The 11,548-nt window shown below is 35.8% G+C and overlaps 1 long non-coding RNA gene across 1 annotated transcript; it reads left to right on the top strand.

Annotated features, from left to right (window-relative positions):
• The first annotated feature begins 7,798 nt into the window (after positions 1 to 7,798).
• On the top strand, positions 7,799 to 11,059 carry LOC106148809. The gene is made up of 2 exons (XR_001234500.1): positions 7,799 to 7,937; positions 10,894 to 11,059. It is a non-coding gene; the product is annotated as an uncharacterized LOC106148809 (long non-coding RNA).
• The last annotated feature ends 489 nt before the right edge of the window (positions 11,060 to 11,548 follow it).

Genomic DNA, 11,548 nt, shown 5'->3' with positions numbered 1-11,548 from the left:
ATATATATAAAATATATACATTTATATATTTATATATGTTACTTTCTTTATATATATAACTTTACTTTTTATATATACATACATATATATATCTGGGACAACTACTGCTGGTGTCTGATGGTATATTGAAAGGAACAGTTAATGTTTATAGTTTTTTATGTTCTGACCAATTTTGCATGCTTATATCTTATAATCTGAGCAAATTATTTGAATCCAACCATATGCAATGGAACAACCATTGGTTAATTCCTACCATTTTGTCTAGTGAAACTCTGTATTATCTCTAATACTTTTTCTAATAATTTTTTTTATTCTCTTTATTGTTTTAAATGATCTTCCATTCTTACTTCTGGTAATCTGAGCAATGTAGTTGAAGATAACAATATGTAATGTTACAATAACTGTTAATTCCTGTCATTTTGTTTAGAAACCATGTATCACTTTTAATGTTCTTGCTTTGTTTTGTTTATGTTTGCAGTGTTGGTATGCTGCTAATATTCTTTTTTTTTTCTTTTACTACTCTTTTTAAAATAAAAATAAATTGAAAAACAAACAAACACAAACTCTATGAGGGTACAAAGCAATCCTTTCCTAACCATGAGCTTCCCTGAAGGAATGTTTATATCATGGAATTATATTCATATATTTTTTTTCTAGAAGTACCAGCTTCATCTTTATAGAGGTAAACAGAAGAAGAAATCATGGACTGATTTAGGAGGAAAGTAAAGGAATAGTGTATTTCAACATAGAAATGAGATTTTTGCTTTAAGGTTTTGTATGAGATCATTACAGAAAAATTAGGCAAATATACTTTTTCTTTCACTTTTCACATTTAAGGTTAAATATTAGTAACTGTCTTTCCAATGAGAAGGAATTATTTGCATATTGATGGATATGCAATAGTACAATGGAAAAATAATGCAAAATTATAAATTCACAAAATAAGAAAGCAAATTTATAAAAGATGCATTATTTCTCAGTCAACAAAAGTGATATAAGAGCACCACACATATTACAACAAAATCAATGACAATTTATGATTAGCTAGCAACTGCAAGAAGGAAAAAGAAATGAAGGTAGTGGATAACAGCAAAATAAAATAGAATGACTTCACTATTAAAAAATTAAAAAAATCCATGGGAAGAGTGATGAGATTTTATAATTCTTACTGAACTTGTCAAATATTTTAACTTTTCTCTTAAACAATAAGTAGGAGATTCGATGCTCTAGATTGTCATGTATTTTTTCTCAGAAAAATATATGCTGAATTTATGTACTAACACTGTTAATTTTTATTTTTAGAACTAATTTGCAATTATAATCTTATTATTATTAAATTAAAAAAATCTTTTATAATTTGTGTTTCACTAAGAAAATCTCAGAAAAGCTTCCCCTATCACCACCCCAATATTTATGTGGACTACAATATTTATGTCTCCCCTATGTGGACTTAAGGCGGCCTTCTCAAGTACCAGCCATCAAGGACTTTCTTTCTGTGTGATCGGTTTCCTCTGCCTTGTGATTTTGCAGTCCATCAAACTCAAGTAACTTTCATTCTTGATCAGCAGTTTGAAAAATTATCTCTATTTCCTATTGTCGTATTCATCTCTGTAGATCACAAGATTAACTTTTTCGTTTAAAGTTTTTTTTTTTTCCAGTACAGGGAATCGAACTCATTACCTTGCGCTTGCCAGGCAGGCACTGTGCTACTGAGCTAAATCCCCAGCCCTCATTTAAAGTTCTTGGAGATAAAATAATTTTCTAACAGTAAAATCCCTAACCATCTACTCTTAATCTCACACAAGGTGTTTGCAGAACCCATTCTGTTCAGGTTGCATGACTTAGGGCTTTTTCTATTTTTACTAATTTTTAGGAGCAGGCTGCTGCTGTGTGATTCCTGCCACAGCTCCAGGTTGCCAGGCTGTGTGGCTTCCCCACATGAGTGACTTACTTCATGTACCCTGGATGGATGGATTCTATCCCAGCCTGCTAAGAGTCAGATACACCAAAGTGAACGTTAGACATGACCTTATTTCATTTACCATTTTCAATTGGATAGAAACAAGTCACAGGTCTTGCCTACACTTAGTGAAGGTGTGAACATCAGCAGATGGAATCCACTGCAGATGTGGAGGGCAAGTTGTCACATTAAGATCTGACTACTATGTCGTCAAAAAACAAAAACAAAACTCATGAATTTGGAAAGTGAAGGTGGAGGCTATATAAAATGGACCAACCCCCACTTTATCACTTCTGGATGTCCAAAACAACTACATGGAGTTTACTAAAAGTCAAGGATGTACTGCATATAGATTTATAAATTTTAATTTTTTTCTTTCCTACTTAAATTTCTTAAAGGTTTTGGATGTGTTTGAGTGACCTAAAATTACAGAATGTGGTTTTTCTTAAATCTTCAAATAGTCCTAAATCAAAAGAAATACATGCAAAGCTTTTAGAGAAATCATTGACCTTAAGTATTTCAATTAGTTGGCTACTGATTGTATTTTTGATATGAAAGTTACATGTGTGCATGTCTATAAATTTATCTTAATATTGAAAGTAAATAACATATATAGACACAAGAATGAAGAAACAGTTCAAAAATTATCCTAGGATTAAAACTTGATAAAAATTATTCTAAATTATATATTTGTCCTGAATTGTCTTGGCATTTTTTTTTTGTACTGAGAATCAAACTAGGTGTGCTTGTCAGGCAGGTGCTTGTGCCACTGAACTATCTCTCTGGCCTGAATTGTCTTGGACCAAAGCAAGAATATGAATGAAATGCCACCATGCATTAGGAGAGTCCAGAATGGTTGACGAGAAAATTATCTTACCCTTTAATCCTGGATATCAGTGCTCAGCCAGAACATGGGCATAACAATCACGGTGGTGAATTAGTCTCTAAGGGAATGGGAAAATAATACTGTATGTGAATACTGTGAAAACCAAAAAGAGTTTGGTTCTGGAATGGAAAATAAATTACAAAGATTACTTTATTGGCAGCAATCCATAGGGAATGTTATGTCTTTATCCTTTTCATTATTAATAGTATATGTCATTCTGTTCATGCTATATGTAGTTTATATATATATATGGACCAGAAAACTGAAGCTTAATTTCAAATCCTTATTTTCAAAAGCAAAACATATCAGGCAATTGCTGAATAATTTGTTGCAAGCAATCATTTTGGATATATTTCAGTACTATGAAAGCTATGTTTGCTAAAAATGATCACTTTTTAGATCCATTTCTTTAACTTCAAGAAAAAGCCAAGAATATCCCCTACTATTTCTCCTATCCAACATTTAATTCATCCAATGATTTTTTCCTTGGGGCTGGGGATTTAGCTCAGCGGCACAGTCTGCCTGGCAAGCGCAAAGTCATGAGTTCAATTCCTGGTACCGGAAAAAAAAACAAAAAAAATAACAAAAAAAGATTTTTTCCTTGGTTGCCTTCTATTCACTAGATACTCTGTTGGTTCTTAGGGATGTAGTTGCCAAGAAAATAGAAATACCTTATTCTTACAGGTTATAACTTCTAATAGAAGCAGGTGAGGTATAAAACAATTATAATAATAATAAATTATGATATATTGGTAAATAATAAGTCCAATAGAAAGAAGAAAACAAAGATGAGGTTAGAGAATCCTCAGTGGGAGTTAAAATTTTAAGTAAATTGGTCAGAAGGTAATATTTGAATGAAGACTTAAAAGAGGTAAAGTGATATCAGTCATTCTGACCAATGGCAAAATTAAAAATAATTTTTAAAAGGATCCAGAGAAATAGATTTGAAGTGAGCAGGTAAAACATATTTAGAAGATGCTATGATCATTTCTCTACAAAGACAATTTAAGGAAATCCACACAAAAAAATCACTCAGGCTAATAGGAATTCAATAGATTTTCAAGAAGTACAACAATATAAAAGTCTATTGCACCTTTTAAAATCAGTTATAACAAATTAAAATACAACAAAAACTAAATACTATTTATCTAAATAGCTTGGATTTTGTTTTACAGAGAAAATATAAGCTTTTCATAAACACATACACACAAACACACGCTTTCACAATTTCTTTAAAATCTGTAAAGTAAACCAAGCCAATTGCTAAACAATATAATGATTTTTCAGTTGTCTCCAACTTACTGTACAATTGACTATTTCAATTTCCAATAAAAAAATTCTAACTGGAGTTTATTGGGAAACTTGAAAAACTGAATCAAAAAGATTCACACAAATGACTATGACAGTTTTGAAGAGATTGCTTCTATTTATTGTATGAAGAGATTTTAGTTTTATTAATCAAATGTTATGACAGTAATAAGAAAAAAGATAAGTGAGTCAATTGACTAGGAGAAAGCATTCAACAGATGTTTTCAAATATGGGTATTTGTAATACAGCTGAGCTGGCATCAAAAACCTGGCAAAGAAACAAAACATGGCAAAGGATTGAATGTTTGTTAAATCATATTGAGCAAATTGATTCATCATGAGGAGGAAAAACAACTATGATCCCTGTATTACATCAGATTCAACATAAACTCCAAGTGGTCTGTAGATCAAAGAGCAAGTGTATAATATTAACAAGAGAAAATACAGGACAATACCCTTGGGATTCATTGTATAAGAAGTGGGAAATGTTTATGAAATAATTTAAAAGTATATTTTATTAACTGAAAATGATTGATTTATTTCAACAAGAGACCAGAAGCTGTGAAGGATCTGCGATTGTACCTTCCTTGAAGCTAATAATTTAGTATGCCAGTTTCATGGATGCCCTGAGAAGACGTAAGCCTCCTGGGTCAGAGACAAAGGGTCTAGTTACCCATGTTGCAGCAGGCAGCATGACTTTCATGTTTCTGCTGGGATTCGCTCATGTCTTTCAAGTTTTATTGGAGCAAAGTATGTGGGTCTAAATAGATGTGGTATAAACACTGGCATTATAGCCAAGAAAACTCCAAGCTTAGGACGTTTCAATCTTTTATAAAAGGATTGAAGCAAACCTACCTAGGTTTTTGTCACGTAGGGATATGCAGTCTTTATTATGCTAGATGTGAAATATGCCCTATGCTCCAGAGGAAAGTAGTGTCTCTGTTTTCTAAGGCTGTTCACTAGACAGTCACCTTTGGAAAGACCATCTAGAACCACACTGTCAGCCTCTTCGCTTGCACAGTGCCTTAGTCATGTTCCTATTGAGGAGGCGCAATACCGAACACCTGCAATTTAAAGGGGCAGATGTTAATTTGCCTCATGGTTTCAGTGCAGGATCTGCAGGCTCCCAGACACAAACAGAATGGTAGAGGGTCATGGCAAAGGAAATGGTGCTTAACCAATGGCATTCCCAAAGCAGCGAGACAGGGCGGAGCCAGGGAAGAGAATGCAGCCTGCAGGGCCGTGCCCTTGGTGCTCACCTTGAATCAGATCCCACCCTCTAACAGCACATTCAGTACTAAACTCATCACGGATAAACCCACAGGTTAGGGGGACATTTTAGATCTCAATCATAATGCAAGAAATGCAAAAATGCGATAGACCCACAGGAAAAAGTCTGTGAAAAAACTGATAAAGTGAATACATAGTTTACACACTTAATGATTTTGTGTTATAGTTTTCTAACTTTTACGATAAGGATGGGAAGTCAATTACATAAAAGCAGAAGTTTTGAATAAGCAACTCATATAAGTTGAAACTGAAAATACTAATAAATAAAAAATGCTCAACTAGTAATTATAGGAGTGAAAATTAAAATAAATAAATAAAAGATCTCAGTTTTCACCCATCAAACAGAAAAAAGTTATATTTTGATTAACATCAAACATGAGCAAGGTTGTATAACCAGTAGTTTTTTGTTTGTTTGTTTGTTTGTCTTTTTTCCAGTACTGGGAAATGAACTCAAGACCTTATGCTTGCCAGGCAAGCGCTGTGCCACTGAGCTAAATCCCCAGCCCCAACCAGTAGTCTTTATATGCTACTAGTAACAGTATATCTAGGAATATCATTTTGAGAATGAATTTGGATTTATTGATGAAAATATTATGCATATGTGTTAGGTCCAGCAATTCTATTTCTGGGAATAAACCCCAGAATACCTTTGCTCAGATATGTTTGAAGATATTTAACTCAGTAATATGCTGAAAACTTATCTACATATCTAGTGGAAGTGAAAATGACTAACAAATGGTAATACATACATATGATTAAATATTACTCAGTAAGTGGAAGGAATATATAAGTCATACAAAATGTAAAATACAAGTAAGTGAGAAGTATACGAAAATGTAAAAATAATATTCATAGTACAATGACATTTATGTTGATTTTATAAACATGCATAAAATAACTGAATAATAAATAGCTGAATAATCAATTATGTTGATTTTATAAACATGCATAAAATAACTGAATAATATACTTGCTTCCCTACAAACATGCTCTATTCCCTTTTCCTTCTTTGCTTTTCACTAGCTCTGATCACAACCTGAAATTTCATTATTTTTTGTTTTTGAAAATCATTAAAACATTTTGTTGCAGGCATTTTAAATCCATAAGTAGATATTTATCTCAAATTCAAAATTACTTTTTGAGAGTACAGTTTTTAATTTTGCTGTTTATTTAAATTCATCTTAATTGATATATAAAATGTACAGATTAATGGAATACCTGATGTTTCCATACTTGTATACATTGTATAATATTTAAATTATATTTAATGTATCTAGATCGCCAAACACTTATCATTTCTTTTTGTTATTACTTATGTATTGGTTCTACTAGTTGAGAGAAACTATTCATGCAATCTTGACGATCTTTCCCTTAGTGAATCCCACTTTCTTCTCTACAGTCTGGCACATAAAGTGAGTTCACAAAGTATTTCTATAGATTGGCATATTTTTGGATGTACTTATCTGTAAATAATTGAACTGAAATAAAATGTCTCCTGTAATTTGAATATCTTCAGCCTACACTGGCTGTGAATTTAAAGTCACCTAATGTCATTCACCACCACTTTTCCTTTTGCTCCCACTTCATTATATGGGATTTCTGGTGTCCTGAAAAAACCACTGTGGAACTTCTTGGAGTCCTATGAGTTGGCATGACCATCTGCTAGCCATTGCTGATTCAGTATCTTCTTTGCTCTGTCTTCTGATACGGCAGGTCCTTCTTGTCTTTTGCTCATGGAATAGTCTAGAAGATGACTGAGACCTCTGGCATTTCCAAATGTCCACTGTGAGATATCAAAGCCCTTCCCAGGGATGGCGTAAGTTGATGCTCCCACCATCCTAATGTTCTAGGCAAGTAAAGATTTCCTTAAGTAAAGTTAGACAACATCTGGCTATCCAGCTGCAGATGGTATTTGGTGATTCTGGGCAGGATTGCAAAGCCCTCCTTCTAAACAATCACAGGTACATGACGTACCGTATTGCTTGCTCCAACTGAACGGTAAGGCAAGCAAGATTATTGTTTCACCTTCCTTTAAAAAAATCAAGCAGGAAAATAACTTCTTACCTTTCAGTTTTGGGGAAAAACTTTTTCAATGTATCACTGGCTAGCTACTTCACAAATGTCTGGACTGTGGACGATAGCTATTGCTCTCACTGATATATTCACATCCAAAAGGAGGAATGAATGTCAGAGTGTGTCAGCCAGCCTTACAGTGGCTAGACACAGTACCCAATGCCCACAATTCACAGGATGAGAGGTTTAATCTGGAGCATGGTTTCAGGAGATTAAGAACCTGTCTGGCTGGTTCTGAGGCAGGAACACGGCACATGCGCACATGCAAAGAGGAGCAAGGCTGCACAGCTCCTGGTGGCTGAGGAGCAGAGCCGGAGAACAGAGACAGAGAAGAAGGGGCAGAGGACCAGACAGAGACCCCAAGGTCATGGCTCCGTGACCTGCCAGACACACTCAGAAATGTGCCCCACGAGTTCCCAGGTGGGTCCCAAAGCCAATAAATTCACACTGGTAACTGCCACAGAGAGTGTGACCGAGTCTTTAAAATTAACAAAAGACAGGAGATTTGGCACTCTGTAACTCAAGTGTATCATTGGGGAGAGAGCAGGTACAGCCTTACAAGCACCTAAAGCATCGGGGACTTTACATAGGAGCACTTCAAGGTGCTAAATGTCTGGCAACACATAAGCATTTTTCTCCAAAAACTGAGAAATATAAAACTATTGTATTTAATTTTGTTTATTGAGAGAGACAGACATGCTCTGGTAGTGAAAGCAAAACTTGGAGCCATTTCAGTTTCTGGGCCCCAGGCTTCGTTCGGCTCGCTCTTGTATCATGAGAAAGCCCAGCAGTATTTCCGAGAATCAGTGGCTTTCTCCAGTATCCTAATTAACATTATCTGCTTTCATAAAACTGGCTCTCACAGCTCAGGCTGTGGTAAGGGACTCCTGAAGGTGTAGTAACTGTTGCCACTCCTGCCTCCTCAGCTACTGCACTGCCACCTTCTAAAGTGAACATTGCAAACATTCTAGCATAAAGAGTCTCTAAACTCAAGAAATTTGGTTTTGTAAGAGAATAGATCATAAAAAGAGACTTATGAAGTCTTTTTTTTTTGGCCAGGAAAGTTGATCGTATTTTTTTCTGTCCTCGTGATTCAATCTTAATTATTGGATATTTTTTTTCAGAAGGTATTTTTGAGGTTTTTTTGCTATTTTGTAGTACAAAACAATCTGTCCACTATTCCAAATCACAGGTTAGAGAGCGGAAGACACTCCCCAGAGAGAAGTCTGTTCTTTGAGATTGGATTGCTGTGACGGGAGCCTGAACTTCCTGGCTCCGCTCACTGATAGCCATTTCTCACAGTTCTGCAGGTTGGAAGACTGAGGTCAGCACCGGTGTGTTTGAGCTCTTGGTGAGGATCCTTGTCCTGCCTTGGCATGTGCATAGGGCATGGGAGGAAGAGAGATGTGACCTTTTTTATCAGGGCGCTGATCCCACCCTTAGGGCCTCTCCTTCATGATCTAATTAGCCCCAACCACTTCCCAAAGGCTCCACCTCCAAATGTTACTCCCTTAAGAGACAGCATTGCAACGTGAGAATTTGAGAGGGACACAACCACGCAGTCCACTGCACCGAGAGCCAGTTTCTGCTGGAGAACAGACTTCATCTGGAGAGCACCAGAGGATGCTCTCACTGTCTGACTTCAGCTCTTGAGAACAGTATTTTTGGAAAGAAGAGCCAGTGTGCAGAAGATAATGAGATATTTTTCCTTTCATATGTGAAAAAATAAGTGTCTGATACTGAAGGTTTTCAGATGGAAAAATGGGGTTTCTGTAGGAGTAGTGAGTTCTGTATAACTGGTGATTTTAAGCAGGGCTTGCATGGCAAGGAAAACCTTGAAAGGCATTCAAATGACCCATGTTCCTTCATGTATTTCTGAAAGTTTATTTCAGGGTTACAGCTGCAACTATCTTCATCCCTTATGTAACTTCTCACGTCTCAGGGGGCAGTGTTTGGACTTGCACTTCAGTTTGAGCAGTCTCCTCTGATGAGGACATATGGAGATTTTCATATTTTCTTTGGCTTGATGGGCATCACGGGCGCAAACGGAATGAACGAAATGAGAAATGAAATGTCCTCAACAAAGCGCACACTGGCAAGCACTGCAGAGGTGCAAACCCTTTGCATCTTGCAAGTTCCCTTCCTGTAAAAACACATGTGGTGCAAGCAGACCAGGGCACTTGCCACTGCTTTGTCATTTGCATTCCTTCCCTCTCACTTTATTTCTCTTTATGGAAATTCAACTAGTTTTACCTATCACAAATTAAGTGGAACATTCTCCATAAAATAATTCCTTGATGCTTGAAATAAATATAATTCTGTGATTGATGCTTTGTTTTTTTATCTATTCTTTTTAGCACTTGGTAGGTACTTCTTATTGTTAATAAACACCTAGGTTATTCTACTATTCATTACTGTTTTTTTCTAGAAATTTCTTTTCTTCCTTATGAAAAAAATCTAATTTTTTGAGAACAGAAATTGCGTCTAATAGATTTTTCCATTCCCTCAAACGTCTAGTATTCTACCTTATAGCTAGTAAATCTCAGTAGATGGATACTAATGAATGGATGAATGGCTGGAACATGCTTAATAGAGAAGGGACAAGTTGCCTCTTTGCCACAGGATTTCTCCTTGTCTTTCCTCACTCATCTAGATCATCTTTTATGTCAGATTTTGGGCTGGAAATGATAGGATAAAGAAAATATTATGGATTGAATATTGGGAGTTTGTTGGATGTAACTGCATGCAATATCATACTCTCAAGGATCAAATAACAATTTTTTTAGCCTTTCAGATAAACAGAATTGTTAAAATGTATAAAAGACCAAGTCAAGCTTCTTATTATGAGAAAGATCAAACAGAACATGATAAAGTGGGTTTCCTTCAGAAAGGGGACTTTTTCAACAGCTTGAAGTAAAGCTCCGTCAGCAACTCTGGGAGAGAAGAAGGAAGGGTGATTTCAAGCCCAAAGAAAAAGTTTCATAACACCAGTGACTCTCTTCCAAATTTCCCTGTAGCTTTCATCCATAAGGAAATTGTTCCACTATATTTCAAGCAATATACATTATTGTTTTAAGTATGTGGTGATTGCCAGCCAACTAAAACGCTGAATTGGAGACAGTGTACAACTACCTTGGCACTATGTCCTTAATGTATATTCAGAGGGTTAAAACCAAGTAAAGCAAAGAGTGCGACAGCCAGGTTTAACAATGACATGGTGGAAAATAAAGTCTTGAGACAAGCCAAAATATAATTTCTCCTGTGACTCTTCTTTCCAGACAGCACTGAAAAACACCTTCCCAGCACAATGGTCATTGAATCCAATTATGTATTTTTAGACACAACTGATTGTTCTTTTTTCCCTTTCCATTTCCAGAAAATTCTGCACATCTGGAAAGAACAGCAGTGAAGAACAGGAACTGGCATATCTGTGCTCTGCTCCTACTGGGCATGTTTCATTTAATTTCCTCTGTTTTTATGGTGCTTTCCTGTGCTGCTACCCCAGACATTCAATAAAACACCTTACCTCGTAGAAATCATAAGGAAGGAAAATCTGACTGAAGTTTTAAGTGTCTGATCACCAGGATGACCCAGAAAGGCAATCAGGAGAAAAGGTTTAGGTCTAGTAACCAGCATCTCTTCTTGCTCTCTGCATATAGATGCTCCTGACTTTGATACAACTGTCCCTTCAGAGCTTGACTCTGTAACCTATCCACCGCCTCAAATTCAGAAGAGAATACCTGAAATCAGATCTTTGAGTCAGTTTTCCATTTGCTATTTGCTTTTCAGGTCCATACTACTCATTGCTCCTCAGCAAAAATAGCAAGTAATTTTGATCGAAGGAAAAAATGTTTATTTGGAGCTAGCTCTGGAGGTGGCATGGAGGCCTTTTTCTCAAATCTCTGTCTCATCTTGTTCAGATGAGCAAGAATTTTCAGGGCAGGGAGGGAGAGGAGAAATACAGTGAGACACTAGACAAGGAAATTTTCATCCTCTTTTACCCCAGAGCCATTCTAAACTTTCTCCCTCCC

Source organism: Chinchilla lanigera, unplaced genomic scaffold (genome assembly GCF_000276665.1).
Source record: "Chinchilla lanigera isolate Chin_1 unplaced genomic scaffold, ChiLan1.0 scaffold00002, whole genome shotgun sequence".
Classification (NCBI taxonomy): domain Eukaryota; kingdom Metazoa; phylum Chordata; class Mammalia; order Rodentia; family Chinchillidae; genus Chinchilla; species Chinchilla lanigera.
Note: the sequence above shows the minus strand (reverse complement) of the source record. Positions and strands in the feature narration are given on the sequence as shown.